This window comes from Rattus norvegicus, chromosome 18 (assembly GCF_021556685.1).
Source record: "Rattus norvegicus strain SHRSP/BbbUtx chromosome 18, alternate assembly SHRSP_T2T, whole genome shotgun sequence".
NCBI lineage: Eukaryota > Metazoa > Chordata > Mammalia > Rodentia > Muridae > Rattus > Rattus norvegicus.
In genome coordinates this window covers 24,689,407-24,707,049 of record NC_141551.1, presented here as the reverse complement: position 1 = coordinate 24,707,049, position 17,643 = coordinate 24,689,407, and the positions used below count along the sequence as shown (strand labels likewise).

The 17,643-nt window shown below is 41.6% G+C and overlaps 1 protein-coding gene across 2 annotated transcripts in view; it reads right to left on the bottom strand.

Moving 5' to 3' along the window:
* Camk4 (calcium/calmodulin-dependent protein kinase IV) overlaps positions 1-17,643 on the bottom strand; it is a 280,008-nt gene that overhangs the window by 246,368 nt on the left and 15,997 nt on the right. The window contains exon 2 of one of the 2 annotated variants that reach the window (XM_087592142.1): positions 2,746-2,781. The exons of the other annotated variant lie outside the window; for it this stretch is intronic. The gene's annotated coding sequence lies outside the window, so the exon portion shown is untranslated. The remainder of the gene's footprint in view (positions 1-2,745; positions 2,782-17,643) is intronic. 2 annotated transcript variants of the gene reach the window in all.

Genomic DNA, 17,643 nt, shown 5'->3' with positions numbered 1-17,643 from the left:
CATCCAATGGAAAAAAGATAGCATTTTCAGCAAATGGTGCTGGTTCAACTGGAGGTCAACATGTAGAAGAATGCAGATCGATCCATGCTTATCACCCTGTACAAAGCTTAAGTCCAAATGGATCAAGGACCTCCACATCAAACCAGACACATTCAAACTAATAGAAGAAAAAGTGAGGAAGCAACTCGAACACATGGGCACTGGAGAAAATTTCCTGAACAAAACACCAATGGCTTATGCTCTAAGATCAAGAATCAACAAATGGGATCTCATAAAACTGCAAAGCTTCTGTAAGGCAAAGGACACTGTGGTTAGGACAAAACAGCAACCAACAGATTTGGAAAAGATCTTTACCAATCCTACAACAGATAGAGGCCTTATATCCAAAGTATACAAAGAACTCAAGAAGTTAGACCGCAGGGAGACAAATAATCCTATTAAAAAATGGGGTTCTGAGCTAAACAAAGAATTCACAGCTGAGGAATGCCGAATGGCTGAGAAACACCTAAAGAAATGTTCAACATCTTTAGTCATAAGGGAAATGCAAATCAAAACAACCCTGAGATTTCACCTCACACCAGTGAGAATGGCTAAGATCAAAAACTCAGGTGACAGCAGATGCTGGAGAGGATGTGGAGAAAGAGGAACACTCCTCCATTGTTGGTGGGATTGCAGACTGGTACAACCATTCTGGAAATCAGTCTGGAGGTTCCTCAGAAAATTGGACATTGAACTGCCTGAGGGTCCAGCTATACCTCTCTTGGGTATATACCCAAAAGATGCCCCAACATATAAAAAAGACACGTGCTCCACTATGTTCATAGCAGCCTTATTTATAATAGCCAGAAGCTGGACAGAACCCAGATGCCCTTCAACAGAGGAATGGATACAGAAAATGTGGTACATCTACACAATGGAATATTACTCAGCTATCAAAAACAATGACTTTATGAAATTCGTAGGCAAATGGTTGGAACTGGAAAATATCATCCTGAGTGAGGTAACCCAATCACAGAAAAACACACATGGTATGCACTCATTGATAAGTGGCTATTAGCCCAAATGCTTGAATTACCCTTAGATGCCTAGAACAAATGAAACTCAAGACAGATGATCAAAATGTGAATGCTTCACTCCTTCTTTAAAAGGGGAACAAGAATACCCTTGGCAGGGAATAGAGAGGCAAAGATTAAAACAGACACAGAAGGAACACCCATTCAGAGCCTGCCCCACATGTGGCCCAATTAGACAAGATGGATGAAGCAAAGAAGTGCAGGCCGACAGGAGCCGGATGTAGATCGATCCTGAGAGACACAGCCAGAATACAGCAAACACAGAGGCGAATGCTAGCAGCGAACCACTGAACTGAGAATAGGACCCCTGTTGAAGGAATCAGAGAAAGAACTGGAAGAGCTTGAAGGGGCTCGAGACCCCATGTGTACAACAATGCCAAGCAACCAGAGCTTCCAGGGACTAAGCCACTACCTAAAGACTATGCATGGACTGACCCTGGACTCTGACCTCATAGGTAGCAATGAATATCCTAGTAAGAGCACCAGTGGAAGGGGAAGCCCTGGGTCCTGCTAAGACTGAACTCCCAGTGAATGTGATTGTTGGTGTGATGGCAGTAATGGGGGGAGGATGGGGAGGGGAACACCCATCTAGAAGGGGAGGGGGAGGGGTTAGGGGGATGTTGGCCCGCAAACCAGGAAAGGGAATAACATTCGAAATGTAAATAAGAAATACTCAAATTAATAAAGAAAAAAAGGAAAAATTTTTCAAAGGAAAAAAAAAATAAACCTATGCACAATCCCTGCTGCTGTGCAACCAGAGGTGAGAATACCAGTTCAGCCCAGGCTGGGAAAACACTGAGAATCTAATGAAGAATTATAAATAAATAAATAAATAAATAAATAAATAAATAAATAAATAAATAAATAAATAAATAACTGGAGGTGCTACAGGGAGAGATCGCATGGGTAAAGCCCAAGCCGCAGTATAGGCCTGAAGACCTGGTTCAGATGTTCAGAACTCGCACAAGGATGCATGTGGTTCTACACCCATAATCCCAGCGTGTGTACAGTGTAATGCAGACAGGTGAACCCCTGAAGATCATCAGCCAGCGTGCTGGTGTCTGCAGCGGAATACGACAGTCCTGTCACCTGACTCTAACAAGGTGGAAACTGAAGAACAGCTCTGGAGGTCGTCCTGTGACCCGACAAGTGTGCAGTGGCATGAGCACCTACCCCTCCACACATTAACAAGTGTGTGCACACACACACACACATACACACACATATACACACATACACACACATACACACATACACACACAGACACACACACATACACACACAGACACATATACACACATACACACACAGACACACACATACACACACATACACACACAGACACATATACACACATACACACACATTCACATGGCAAAAAAAGAAAGGAAGCTTGATCACACCAAGAGAAACAATGGAAAAGAAGGGATAAAGTAAAATTTATGGGAAATGTTAAATAATATTGAAGGGTATTTGCAAGTTCTTGCTTTAAATAGGAATAGATCAATGCACTTTGATTTTATAAGAGGGGGAGGAAGAAGAGGAAAAACAGGAAGGGAGGGAAGGAGGGAGGGAGGGCGGGAGACAGGGAGGGAGGGAGGAAGACAGACTCAGCTCTGTTATTAAGAAATATTCCGGGGCTGGGGATTTAGCTCAGTGGTAGAGCGCTTACCTAGGAAGTGCAAGGCCCTGGGTTCGGTCCTCAGCTCTGAAAAAAAAGAACCAAAAAAAAAAAAAAAAGAAATATTCCTAAAGTGATAAGCTGAAATGTTCATATTGGACAAGGCACATTTTATACACTGTACAAACCTGATCACTACCCAGAAGAGAAAACCAGTCACATCCTGACGACAGACACAGCTTTGAAGCTATAAGAGATAATGGCTACACCTAGGTGATGATGGCTGTAACCCTAGAGACAGACAGCAACAGCAGAGGAGCCTTTCCTGTCATTTGAACAGTTAGTTCAGCCCGCAAGCAAGACACTTAATTTTCTAGTAGAGTTGCAAGGTATAAAGGAGTGGAAGGAACACCAGGCAGGCAGGCAGGCAGGCAGGCAGGCAGGCAGGCAATTATAATTCTGGAAGGAACTGCCAAGCCTGAAACGAAGACAGGGCATTCCTGACCCACTTTCTTTCCCACCAGAACCTGTTACAAAGTAGGTTACCAGTGCTGGATTCTGCCTTCGGTAGTTCACGATTAGGGCAGACAGTTCTATTCTGGGACATATTGGAAGGTCAAGACTCTCTAGTCCTGAAAGTTCTTCTCATTTCAGGAAATAGCACAGCTTCTACCAGATGCTAAAGTATCTTTTCTAACATAAGAAGTTGCCTTATTAAATAGATGTGTTTTCATTACAAAAAAAAATAAAGATTTTTTTTGGCTCATTGATAACATTCATCGAATATCTTTAATGAAGTAAATATCCTGAGAATAGTAAACTAATTAATCTTTTCTTCTCATTATAAGACTGTGCACAAATGTTCACAGGTTTCATAAATCATTGCTCTGGGATGGAGGCATGGTGCCCTTGCTGCTCGAGCAGGGTGCTCGGCTGACAGGTACTTGGGCTCAAAAGTGATGCCATCACTTTGATCACTCTCTGATCCCTGGTTTTCTAAGAACAAAACATTAACCTCTTCATCGGCCTCCCTGATCTTCCCTGAATTAGTGAAGTTTTGCATCCATTTCCTCCTGAACTCCTCCCTATCTGTTTATTGAAACAGTTATTTGAATACGTAGTGTGGTTAGTGGAGAAGCAAGACGGCGATAAAAGAGCCTGAAACTTACAGAAAGTGGGCCTGCGAATTACACAGTCCAGTTTTGATTTGAAGCAGTGCGGCAGCAAAATGCCAACACAGTGTTTCCAATGAAATATGTACAAAGTCATTTTAAATATCATGTGTGAAATTGCTGATGAATCCAGTAACTTAAAATCACTAACCCATCCTTTAAAAAAACAATTTGCCACATTCCTAGAAGGATCTTATCCCTTAAAAGGGCCATTTTGCATTATCTCAGTGACCAGAGAGTGCTAATTGCATTTGTTTGTTTGTTTGTTTGTTTATTGTTAGCGCAGCTCCATTGGTAGGCAACGAATATCGCATATGTAATGTCTCATCTGGATATATTTGATAACATGCAAACACGAGATCCTAGCAGAACAATCAACTTTAACAGAACTAATGTTTAGTTTCTTATATTTCTCTGTTTTTCAAGTTTGTTGTAGTAAGAATACACAATACCTTTTAACAAATTTTGAACTGCACAAGACTATATGGCCTACACTAAATACTATTATCAAACAAAAGATGTTGAAAAAATTCATATGATTTGCCCTAAGCTTCATGCCCTCTTGATAAGCTGCTATTTGTTCTGTGACAGGACTTTTCCTGAGGAGATGCATCACACACATGTGCGGGAACCCCTTCCAGTCAGCTCAGTGGCTTCTGCTTCTCCCAGGCAGCTGATCTGGTCTCAGAGTCTTCTTTTCAGGTTGTCTTTTCTGAGAGTGACTCCCAGCTGTCTTTCATGCCTATTCTTGAGAGGAAGGAGCCTTGTGAGTCTGGCTGGTTTCAGGAACTTCCTGAAGCTGCTTTATTTCCTTTCTGTCTTAAGGAGCTTCCCTGGGAGGTGGAATGTGTCAATCTGGGAGGAAACTGATACTTACTTGCAGCACCCTACCTGCTACAGCCACTCTGTTGTATCATCTACAGGGTCATTATTATTTAGAAAGTTCATGAAAGTATAATCACTTGAGGCCCTGTGAAAGTAAAACACTCAGAAACAATACTGATTGCTACTTGCAGCTGACAAACAGATGCGGATCACTGGGTGAGGGGGTGTGGACCACCTACCTTTCTAGAACCCAGGAGCCCTTCAGGATCATCACACCTGAGACCAGCTGGGTCCGTGTGAATGCTAGCTAAGGCAAAGGCTAACTCTTCTGCTAGAAAGAGAACGGAATCATTTCATTTGGAGTAACATGGTCGGAACTAGGACTCATGTTAAATGGCATAAGTGGACTAAGCTAGGCACAGAAAGACAGAAAGACAAGTACCATACTATTTTACTCAGCCCTAAAGAAGACCTCCTCGGAGTGAACATGGAATGGTGATTGTCAGAGGTAAGAGGGACAAATGGGACCCAAAGACGGGGAAATGTTGGCTGACAGGTGCTAATTATAGTTATATAGGAACAAGGTTTGGACTGCCTAATGCATGGTAAGAGGACTGTAGATAACAATTATATTTTATATATGTTTTAAAAGTCACAATGGAACATTTTAATGTTTTAAAATGGTAAGCAGCTCAGGAGATGTATACATATCATACTAATGTATCATATGCATGCATGGAAATGGTACCTCATTAACATGCACAATTTTAATGGTCTTACTTATCAATTAAAGGTAAGCAATTCAATTAATGGAAATAAAAGTTATGCGTGCTTTAATTTATACTACCCCATCATATGCTTGCTTAATCCAATGAGAAATCAAGAAGTCCCTGAAGGGCCCTATCAGGTCTGAGCGCGGCTATCAGGGCACTGATTGGCAAGCTTTGCCCTTCTGCTCCATTCCCTCTCTGCCTTGCTAAGACACCCTTAGATTACATTCCTGAAGCTAACCCCCAAGGTCATGTCCCTTATTTGGTCGCCCCTCCCCCCACAAGGCTGACTACCCTGGAAGAGCTCTCAAAGTACCGGAGACTAGCAATCGAAAGGTCCCTTGGGCTGTCTAATGAAAAGTAAGCACTTCATCTTAATACATGACTTCTCTCTCTCTTCCTTCCTTCCTTCCTTCCTTTCTCTCTTTCTTTCTTTCTTTCTTTCTTTCTTTCTTTCTTTCTTTCTTTTATAAACTGCCCTTTACCTTCAGGCCATGTCTGTTTCCTCTATCCAGAGACAGTCTTTGGTCCCCCAGGGACAAATACTCCTCCTCCCTGTCCCTTGTTCCCTTCCCCTTCTCCCTCATCCTCCGTCGCCTGTTTTAGTCTCTTATCCCTGCCCTTTGTCCGTTTGGGGCAAATAAACTGTGCTGAGAACTTGGTCTTGATGTGTCCTGTGCTGACTCAGGTCCTTTCAGTCTATATTTCGGACAACTTTGGATATTAGATAATCATTGGGGATAGGAAGATGGCTCAGTAGGCAAAGCACTGGCCTGACAAATATGAATGTAGGGTAAAATGTCCAAGTTCAGTTCCGGGGTTTGAAATCCCACCAATCCCTGAACTCATCTGAAGCTCAGGACTTGAAAACCCACCAATCCCTGAGTTTGCCCCAAGCTCAGGACTTGAAAACCCACCAGTCCCCATCCCAGAGATCTCTATTCTGGAAAACTCTGCCCCCAGGAAACCCCACATAAATAAGCCTCCCACTGAGTTCTTTGCTGCTTCTTATCAGGGCAGAGGCAACTCCCTCCTCTGTTCCCCATAAATCTTTGCTGTGTAATACAAATTTGTGGTATTCCCTGCTCCGGACTGCCAGAATACCTTTCCTTTCAGAACTGTAACCCTTACAATGAAAACATAGGTTTGAATTCCCTGAACACAAAGGAAGCCGGACATGGTAATGTATACTTCTATAATCCCAGAGTTCCTATCAGGAGATGGAAGGGGGGAGGAAAGTCCTCAGAAGCTTGCTGGTCAGCTAGCCTGGCATAGACAGCAGAAAAAGAACATCAAGCAACCCTTTATCCAACAACGGACATGGCGAGTACTAAGACCAGAGGTCTTCCTCTGACCTCACATGCACACTGGTACACAGGCACCCACAGAGGTACACATGTTACAGAAAATCTTTTTAAAACTTCAAAGAGTTTAGGAAGGAAAAAAATGACTGTCCTATATAGAAATATTTATGCCCCCTAATAGAATTTATTCTGAAATGTAAGTATGGTTCGAATTTCTGCAGAATGTTCCCATAGCAAAAAGAGGTCCTATTAATATCTGAGAAAGCACGTGGGAAGCAGGGAAAGTGGGTGCTTCACAAAGGAAGATGCTATCCGGATTAATGGGTAGGTGGAAGCAGCCCGTTCAGTCCCTCCTTTGGCAGTTCGCTGTAACACACTGTACTTCCGCGCAGACGGGTCTATTAGAGCAAACTTCTCAGTGCAGATTTCAGTGATTTTTGTTGTCTTCTGATTCCTGCTTTCTTGAATCTCAGAGTTTAGTAAAATGAGACAGAAAAGGCGTCAGAGGAAAGTGGAGTTAACTGAAACCCTCAGGTTACACATCCCAGGTTCAGGCAGCAGCGACTGCGGCAGCAGCGCAGCCAGAAAGACCCGGGAGAGAGGGAGTGGCCACAGAAGCACTCCAGAGAGAGGCGCTGTCCAGCAAAGTGCCTGGGTGCTGGCGACTGAGAGCATCCCTAGAGCAACTGAGGAAATCCTCAGTGGAGGGCGCCTGGAGTTGCCTAAAAGGGTGAACAGGTACCAACTTCCCAGCTCTAACACCTTAATGAAAGCTCACATGACATCAAGACTTCAGTCATTTCACATTTCAGTGTTTGTGCTAATATTCCTTCATACGTAAACTTCTCTCCCTAACCTCTGAAATCAGAACTGCAATTCGCTTTATTCATTTTGGATATTTTGCTGTCATTATTCGGATGACTTAGGAGGTATGTGGGCCTTCGTCTTAGAAAAGTAATTCATCTGGGCTGGGCTCACAGCTCACCCAGCGTCAGGCTCACCTTAGAAGCGTAAGGACCGAGTGTGAGCCCCAGAACACGAATTTTAAATAAAAACTGAGAGTGACGCCTCCCACCTGTGTTCTCAGCACTGAGGGCAGAGACATGCAAGCATCTGGCCCTACTAACCGACTGGTCTAGCCTCCTTGCTGAGGTCCAAGCCAATGAGAGATTCTGTCTCAAAAACCCAAGTGGACAGTGCCCAGGCATGACACCTGACATTGACATCTGAATGTATACGTGTGTGCGCTCACACACACACACACACACACACACACAGAGAGAGAGACACACACACGCACTTGCCTGCGTGCATGCACAGGTAAACATGCCCACGATGAATTTAGTAATCATGCTTTATTTATGTAAACAGAATCCATTGTTGTTTTAACAGAAAGAATGTAAGGAGTTTAAGACATCAAACAATGAAGAAACTACGGGGAAATACTGACGTTATATAGACACAAGAATTACTCTAGGGCTGTATCAGCAGAGACAAAGCTTGTGGGTTCTCAGGGGCTTAGGGGACAGACCCTGTCATTGGGGACCCCTGAGAGAGGCTGCTGGTGTCTCTAAGGAGGCACAGGAGGCTGGATCTGAGAATGTGGGAAATAAATGATTGGTGTCAGGATAAAGAACAACTGGTGTAGTGACACTATGAGAGCAGAAAGAGACCTACGTTTAGTGTTAACGATGTATTTGAGGAAAGTGTGTAAATATAAATCAGCTTAGACAACAGATGAATAGATACATAGATGCATGTAGGTAGGTAGGTAGGTAGGTAGGTAGGTAGGTAGGTAGATGATAGATAGATAGATAGATAGGTGGGCGGGTAGGTGGGTGGGTAGATAGATAGATAGATAGATAGTTGATAGGTAAGTAGGTAGGTAGGCAGGTGGGTAGGTGGATAGGTGGGTAGGTTGGTAGGTAGATATGATAGACAGGACATCAATTGATTTATATGTTGGAGATATGGAGGAACAGTTATTACCTGTTAAAAATAAATTTATAAGAATTAATCCAGAAAGTTGTCTAAAATAACCCACATTGGTCAAAATTTCTATGCTACTATAGAATGAATAAACCAATTCAGAAATGCATCCAGATATATAGAAGAATTTACTACAAGTATCATTTCAAATACATGAGCAAACGCAGACTTAAGAGATGTGATTACAAAAGCGAACCTCAGTAAACACTGCTGCGAGTGAGCTCACGCCCACTGGTGCATGTAACACAGTTTAGCCATACACCAGTCAGCGCTGAAAACCTGCGGGAGGTGGGCGAAGCAGATATCCACATATACCAAGAAATTTTTGCAAAGAAACTCGTATACTCATACATACACACAAAGCGTGTATTTCAAACCAATGCCAAGAAGCCCAGAGAAATATATTCCTAACCTGTGCTGTTAAGGCTACAAAAGAATTAAACCTTGACTAAAGTTTAGGGTACAGATGAGCTTGCAGTGGTACAGCCTTGATAACATCCCTGAAAAGGAATCTTTTCCTTCCTTTGTCATTGGTACTCGATGAAGCATCATTCAATCTTGTAAAGCAGTGTCTTCATCCAGAACTATGTAAGGTTTCAAACTCAAGATCTACTCTAAGTATGCACACTGTATCTCAATTTAACCAAACACTATCTGTGCATGTATGTATGGGATATATAGATATACACATATTTGCATATATTTGCATATATTTGCATATATTTATATATTGGTGTACATATTACATATACACATATATTTCCATGTACATGTGTATATTTCATATATACATATAGTAATATATATCTTAAATACCTATCTTTCATTAGTGGGGCTCCTTTCTAATACCCAGAAAGCTAATACATAAAAGTTTTCAAATAATATTGTTTTTAAAAAGCAGAGAGCAGGACTAGATAAAAGTCAGAAATACAGGAGAGTGTGGAGTTGCTCCTCGGGAGAATTAGCTTTCTGGTGTGAAGCTAACTGACTTGGACAATAACTCACGGTAAGTCACAAGTTTGCCACAATACAACACAAAGCACTTCCGGAGGAAAGCGGCAATACTGGGCCGGCGGAGCCACGTGTCATATTTAGACATATTATCTCCCCTCTAGCATTTTTTACATGGAATACAAGGCAGGTAAGAGACCGGAAAACAAAAACAAAACTAAAATCATGGGACAGATTTTACCTTTTTTTTTCTCTCCTCTCTCTCTTTGTCCCCAAAATATGCACTCGGGAATCAAGAGGGAAGACAGCTAGAGAGATGGTTCGGCAGTTAAGGCCTTTGAGTCCGGTTCCAGGAATCCCACCCCTCTCCAGGCCTCTGTGGGCTCCTGAGTGCACCTCATGCAGTCCACACATACTCCTCCTGGCGCACAGGGATGCCCGTAACAAAAAACAATGGTTGAGAAAAGAAACCGAATGTATTTTGTTTAAAATGGACATTCTATAATAAGCTACTTCAAAAATTTCTAAAAAATATTTGTATGACAAGAATTAATGCCCTTAACAAAAGCGTTTACAATTTAACTACCCAATAGGAAATTGGTATGGACTATGAAAAGTCAAATCATAGAAAGGTAAGTATAAATGGTCTTAAATGCATGAGAGATGCTGGAACTCCTAAGAAAACAGAACAAAAGGAGAAAAATATGCAACATATATTTTTATATATACAACACTTATCCATAAGAACGCAATAAATCCCATGTGTCCATGGTTCCTGACCAATGGATTATGGGTTTACCTTTATTTTCTATCTTCATACTTTGTTCTTGTTCTTCTATTTATTCAATGTAACCCAGACATAGGAGTGGGAGCAGGTGGATGAAGAAGTGGTGATTTTAATGTTTTATTTGGGTCAACCCAGCATTTTCATCCTAGACTGCTGTACAATGTTATCAGCGTCACTCGATACAGCTTTTAAACCCGGTGACAAAATAAAAGTCCAACCCACCCTTTCACTCTTAAGGTGTAATCGGACTCTGTCTCTCAAGGTCAAGACACATCGGTACACATGTAAATGGACTGTTCAGAAATGACGGGCTCAATTCTCCCACGTTTAATATTTATTGAAACCAATGTGCACTACACTGCAATGAATAGATACAGAGATTTCACACAGAAAGGGCATCAATCCAGTGATCCGGAGGAAAGGGGACGAATCGTTTCCTGGGCAAGTTTTTGCTCATCAAAAGCAATTCTTGGAGTGCAGTGTTTACAGGTTTTCTGGGAAACAGCAGTGGATGTGCTCAGAATTTATCAGTGTGCCCGCATATCATCACCAGATGAGGTTCATTGCTCTTGACATAAACAGACAGCTATCTGCTCTGTTACACTGTTCTGTTTTCTCTGGGTTGGGTTTAATCTTATTTCAAGTCTAAGAAAGTAACTTATATTAATATAAATGGATTAAAATAGATAATGAGAACTGAATAGAAAATCTCGCATCCATTGGCAGAGGCAGAGTGCCCTTAGAATGTGGCATACTCTGATGAACATCTATCCCCCACTCAGTTTACCTGGGTGTTGTTTTCAAATTAATTAAATTAATTGCATCCTGAGAACCAATGGTGCTTACATTTCACATGGTATCCTCTTTCCCAGTTTCCTGTCCATAAACCCCCTATCCCATCCCCAACCCCTCCCCCTGCTTCTGTGACAGTGTTCCCCCATACACCCGCCCACCCCTTCCCATCTCCCTACCCTGACATTCCCCTTCACTGGGGAGTTCATTGGCAGGACCAAGGGCTTCTCCCCTACTGGTGCCCAACAAGGCCATCCTCTGCTTCATATGTGGCTGGAGCCATGGATCTGTCCATGTGTACTCTTTGGATGGTGGTTTAGTCCCTGTGAGCTCCGGTTGCTTGGTATTGTTGTTCTCATGGGGTTGCAAACCTCAATCCTTCAATCCTTTCTCTAACTCCTCCAATGGGGTCTCCATTTTCAGTTCAATGGTAGCTGTGTGCATTCACCTCTGTATTTGTCAGGCTCTAGCAGAGCCTCTCAGGAGACAGCTATGTCAGGTTCCTGTCAGCAAGCAGTTCTTGGCATCTGCAATAGTGTCTGGGTTTGGTGGCTGTATATGGGTTGGATCCTCAGGTGGGGCAGGCTCTGGATGATCATCCCTTCAGTCTCTGCTCCAAACATGGTCTTCATATCCCTCTGATGAATATTTTTGTTCATCTGCACTTTGGTTGTTCTTCTTGAGCTTCATGTGGTCTGTGGATTGTATCTTGGGTAATCCCAGATTTTGGGCTTATATCCACTTATCAATGAGTGCATACCATTTGTGTATTTTCTGTGATTGGGTTACCTAGCTCAGGATGATGTTTTCGAGTTCCATCCATTTACCTGTGAATTTCATGAAATCATTGTTTTTGATAGCTGAGTAGTACTCCATTATGAAAATGTACCACATTTTCTGTATCCATCCCTCCAATGAAGGATATCTGGGTTCGTTCTAGCTTCTGACTATTATAAATAAGGCTGCTGTGAACATAGTGGAGCACGTGTCCCTGTTATATGTTGGAGCATTTTTTGTGTATGCCCAGGAGTACATATACAAGTATAGCTAGGTCCTCAGGTAGTACTATGTCCAATATTCTGAGAAACCACCAGACTGATTGCCACAGTGGTTGTACCAGTCTGCAATTCCACCAACAATAGAGGAGTGTTCCTCTTTCTCCACATCCTTGCCAGCATCTGCTGTTGCCTGAGTTTTGGATCTTAGCCATTCTGACTGGTGTGAGGTAGAATTTCAGGGTTGCTTTGATTAGCATTTCCCTGATGACTAAAGATGTTGAACATTTCTTTAGGTGCTTCTCAGCCAATCAGTATTCCTCAACTGAGAAGTCTTTGTTCACCCCATTTTTAATGGGGTTATTTGGTTCTCTGGAGTCTAACTTCTTGAGTTCTTTGTATATATTGGATATTAGCCCTCTATCAGATGTAGGATTGAGAAAGATCTTTTCCCAATCTGTTGGTTGCTGTTTTGTCCTAATGACAGTGTCCTTTGCCTTACAGAAGCTTTGCAATTTTATGAAGTCCCATTTGTCCATTGCTGATCTTAGCGCATAAGCCATGGGTGTTCTTTTCAGGAAAATTTCCCCAGTGCCTATGTGTTCAAGGCTCTTTCCCACTTTTTTTTATTAGATTGAGTGTATCTGGTTTTATGTAGAGGTCCTTGATCCACTTGACTTGAGCTTACCTGCCTGTCGCTTTACCAATACCATACAGATTTTGTCATTATTGCTCTGTAATACAGCTTGAAGTCAGGGATGGTGATTCTCCCAGTTCTCTTATTGTTGCGAGGAGTTTTCACTATGCATTTTTTTTTTGCTCTTCCTAATGAATTTGCAAATTTCTCTTTCTAACTCTATGAAGAATTAAGTGAGAATTTTAATGGGGATTGCATTGAATTTGCATATTACTTTTGGCAAGATGGCCATTTTTACAATATTAATTCTGCCAATCCATGAGCATGGGAGATCTTTGCATCTTCTGAGATTTCCATCAATTTTTCTACAGAGACTTGAAGTTCTTTTTATACAGAGCTGTCATTTGCTTAGTTAGAGTCACATTGAGGTATTTTATATTATGTGCTACTATTGTGAAGGGGGTTGTTTCCCTAATATCTTTCTCATCCTGTTTATCTTTTGAGTAGAGGCTATTGATTTGTTTGAGTTAATTTTATACCCAGCTGAAGTTGTTTATCAGCTGTAGGAGTTCTCTGGTAGAACTTTTGGGGTCACTTAAGTATACTATCATATCATCTGCAAATAGTGATATTTTGATTTCTTCCTTTCCAATTTGTATCCCTTTGACCTCCTTTTGTTTTCTGATTGCTCTGGCTAGGACTTTGAGTACTATATTGATTAGGTAGGGAGAGAATGGGCAGCCTTGTCTAGTCCCTGAATTTAGTGGGATTGCTTCAAGTTTCTCTCCATTTAGTTTGATTTTGGCTACTGGTTGGCTGTATATTGCTTTTACTATATTTAGGTATGGGCCTTGAATTCCTGACCTTTCCAAGACTTTTAACATGAAGGGGTGTTGAATTTTGTCAAATGCTTTCTCAGCCTCTAATGAGATGATCATGTGGCTTCTTTCTTCCTTGAGTTTATATAGTGGATTACATTGATGGATTTCCACATATTGAATCATCCCTGCATCCCTGGGATGAAGCCTACTTGATCATGATGGATGATCGTATTTATGTGTTCTTGGATTCAGTTCTCAAAAATTTTATTGAGTATTTTTGCATCGATAATCATAATGGAAATTGGTCTGAAGTTCTCTTTCTTTGTTGGATCTTTGTGTGGTTTAGGCATAAGCATAATTGTGGCTTCAGAGAAGGAATTTGGTAGTGTTCCTTCTATTTCTATTTTTTTGGAATAGTTTGGACAGTATTGGTAAGTATTATTAAGTCTTCTATGAAGGTCTGACAGAATTCTGCATTAAACCCATCTGGTCCTGGGCTTTTTTAGTTTGGGAAACTTTTAAAAACTGCTTCTGTCTCTTTAGAAGTTATAGGACGGGGGTTGGGGATTTAGCTCAGTGGTAGAGCGCTTGCCTAGGAAGCACAAGGCCCTGGGTTCGGTCCCCAGCTCCAAAAAAAAAAAAAAAAAAAAAAAACCAAAAAAAAAAAAAAGAAGTTATGGGACTGTTTAGATGGCTTAAATGATTCTGATTTAACTTTGACACCTGGTATCTGTCTAGAAAATTGTCCATTTCCTAAAGATTTTCCAGTTTTGTTGAATATAGGCTTGCGTAGTAGGATATGATGATTCTTTGAATTTCCGCAGATTCTGTTGTTATGTCTCCCTTTTCATTTCTGACTTTGTTAATCTGTCTGTGCCCTTTGGTTAGTCTGGCTAATGGTTTATCTATCTTCTTGATTTTCTCAAAGAACCAGCTCCTAGTTTTTTTGATTCTTTGTATAATTCTTTTTGTTTCTACTCCGTTGATTGCAGCCCTGAGTTTGATTATTTCCTGCTATCCACTCCTCTTAGGTATATTGGCTTCTTTTTGTTCTAATGCTTTCAGGTGTGCTGTCAAGCTGCTAATGTGTGCTCTTTTCCTGTTCCTTTTTGGAGGCACTCAGAGCTATGAGTTTTCCTCTTAGCACTGCTTTCATTGTGTCCCATAAGTTTGGGTATCCTGTGCCTTCATTTTCAATAAATTCTATAAAGTCTTTAATTTCTTTCTTTATTTCTTCCACAACCAAGTTATCATTGAGTAGAGCATTGTTCAGCTTCCATGTGTATGTGGGCTTTCTGCCATTTTCATTGTTATTGAAGACCAGCCTTAGTCCGTGGTGATCTGATAGGATGCATGATATTATTTCAATCTTCTTGTATCTGTTGAGGCCTGTATTGTGATTGATTATATGGTCAAAAATTTTGGAGAAGGTATCATGAGGTGCTGAGAAGAAAGTATATTTTTTTGTTTTAAGATAAAATGTTCTATAAATATCTATTAAATCCATTTGGTTCATAGCTTCTGTTAGTTTCTCTATGTCTCTGTTTAGTCTCTGTTTCCATGATCTGTCCAGTGATGAAAGTGTGTTGTTGAAATCTCCCACTATTATTGTGTGAGGTACAATGTGTGCTTTGAGATTTAGTGAGGTTTCTTTTATGAATGTAGGTGCCCTTGCACTTAGAGCATAGATATTTACGATTGAGAGTTCATCTTGGTGGATTTTTCCTTTGATGAATATGGGTGCCCTTCCTTATGTTTTTGGATAACTTTTGGTAGAAAGTGGATTTTATTCAATATTAGAATGGCTACTCCAGTTTGTTTCATGGGACCATTTGCTTGGAAAATTGTTTTCCAACCTTTTCCTCAGAGGTAGTGTCTGTCTTTGTTACTGAGGTGTGTTTCCTGTATGCAGCAAAATGCTGGGTCCTCTTTACATATCAAGTTTCTTAGTCTATGTCTTTTTCTTGGGAAATTGAGTTCATTGATGTTAAGTGATATTAAAGAATAGTGATAGTGATAGTTAATTTTGCCATTAGAGGGGGTATTATGTTTGTGTCACTCTCTTCTTTTGGATTTTTGCAATAAGATTACCTTCTTGCTTTTTCTGGGCTGTAGTTTCCCTCCTTGTGTTGGCATTTTCCATCTATTATCCTTTGTACAGATGGATTTGTAGAAAGATATTGTTTAAATTTGGTTTTGTCATGGGATATCTTGATTTCTCCACCTATGTTAATTGAGAGTTTTGCTGGATATAATAGAAAAAGGTCAAATAACATATAAAGGCAGACCTATCAGAATTGTACCAGACTTCTCACCAGAGACAATGAAAGTCAGAAGATCCTGGGCAGATGTCATACAGATCCTAAGAGAACACAAATGCCAGCCCAGCCTACTTTATCCAGCAAAACTAACTCTTATTCCATTCTTTTCAAAAAGAATTCCCCAGGATATTTTCTCAGAGTAATCTAAATTAGTCAAGGAGACAGATGGGTAAAATTACAATTGCAATAGTATAGGAAATTTTCTGGTTGAAAAGGAGATGTATTTGCGTTCATTCCTAAGTGATAGTAGTCAATAAACTAAAATTTATATAAAGTTGAAAGTGATAAATCAACACAAAAAGGTAGAACAAATGGAAAAAGTCATAGCCAGAAAACATAAAAGTGTACCTCAGGTGGAGGAACTGTGGATTGTAAGGCAGCATGCAGTGACTCTAGTCCTGTGCTGTTCAGTAGTATGAGAGGGCTGCTAATCTGTCAGAACTGCAGTGCTGGCAAACACAGCAGACCACAAGCTCATTTGTCCCTCCTTTGCAGATACTTCTTTTAGGATTCAGTTGGTTTCTTCAGGTAAAGAGGACTAATTCTATTAAATAGAATTTAGTAGGTTGCATATGGTCTGCAGGACAGATAACCGCTTATTTATGTAAAAACACAGTCTCTGGGGGTGTGTGCCTTTGATCCCAGCACTGGGAGGCAAAGGTAGGTGGATCTCCTGGGTTCAGGGCCAGCCTGATCTTCATTGTGAGTTCTAGGACAGCCAAAGCTACACAGAGAAACCCTGCCTCAGAAAACAAACAAAAATACCAGTGTAACACCTGGAGGCAGAGATACCCACAAAACTTCACCCTTCCTTTTGTAAATGCTTGTCTGTTAATAGAATCGGGATACAGGCATTACAAAATAGGTTTTGTGGAGCCTTAAGGATTTAATAATGCTCAATTTTGCCCATTGTGAGAAATTGGTTTCTGCTCAGGACCCCCAAGACCAAGTTCTCAACACAAGGTAGAATTACTTGCCCCAGAGGGACAGAGGACAGGAAATAAGAGACAAATGCAGGAGATAAAGAATGAAGGCGGGAGCAGCTCTCTGCTCCCAGACCCGGTGAGAGAGAGACCCAACTGCCTGGTCAGGTGGGCACTCCTGAGGCTGCAGAGCGGAAGAGACCACCAACTCTGCTCACCCCTGCACACATCCCTGGCCCAAGAGGAAACTGTATAAGGCCTCTGGGCGCCCGTGGGGGAGGGCCCAGGAGCGGCAGGACCCCTGCCTGAGACACCGCAGGAACCTGAAAGAAACAGACCAGATAAACAGTTCTCTGCACCCAAATCCCGTGGGAGGGAGAGCTAACTAAACCTTCAGAGAGGCAGACAAGCCTGGGAAACCAGAAGAGACTGCTCCCTGCACACACATCTCGGACGCCAGAGGAAAAAGCCAAAGACCATCTGGAACCCTGGTGCACTGAAGCTCCCGGAAGGGGCGGCACAGGTCTTCCTGGTTGCTGCCGCTGCAGAGAGCCCGTGGGCAGCACCCCACGAGCGAACTTGAGCCTCAGGACCACAGGTAAGACCAAATTTTCTGCTGCAAGAAAGCTGCCTGGTGAACTCAAGACACAGGCCCACAGGAA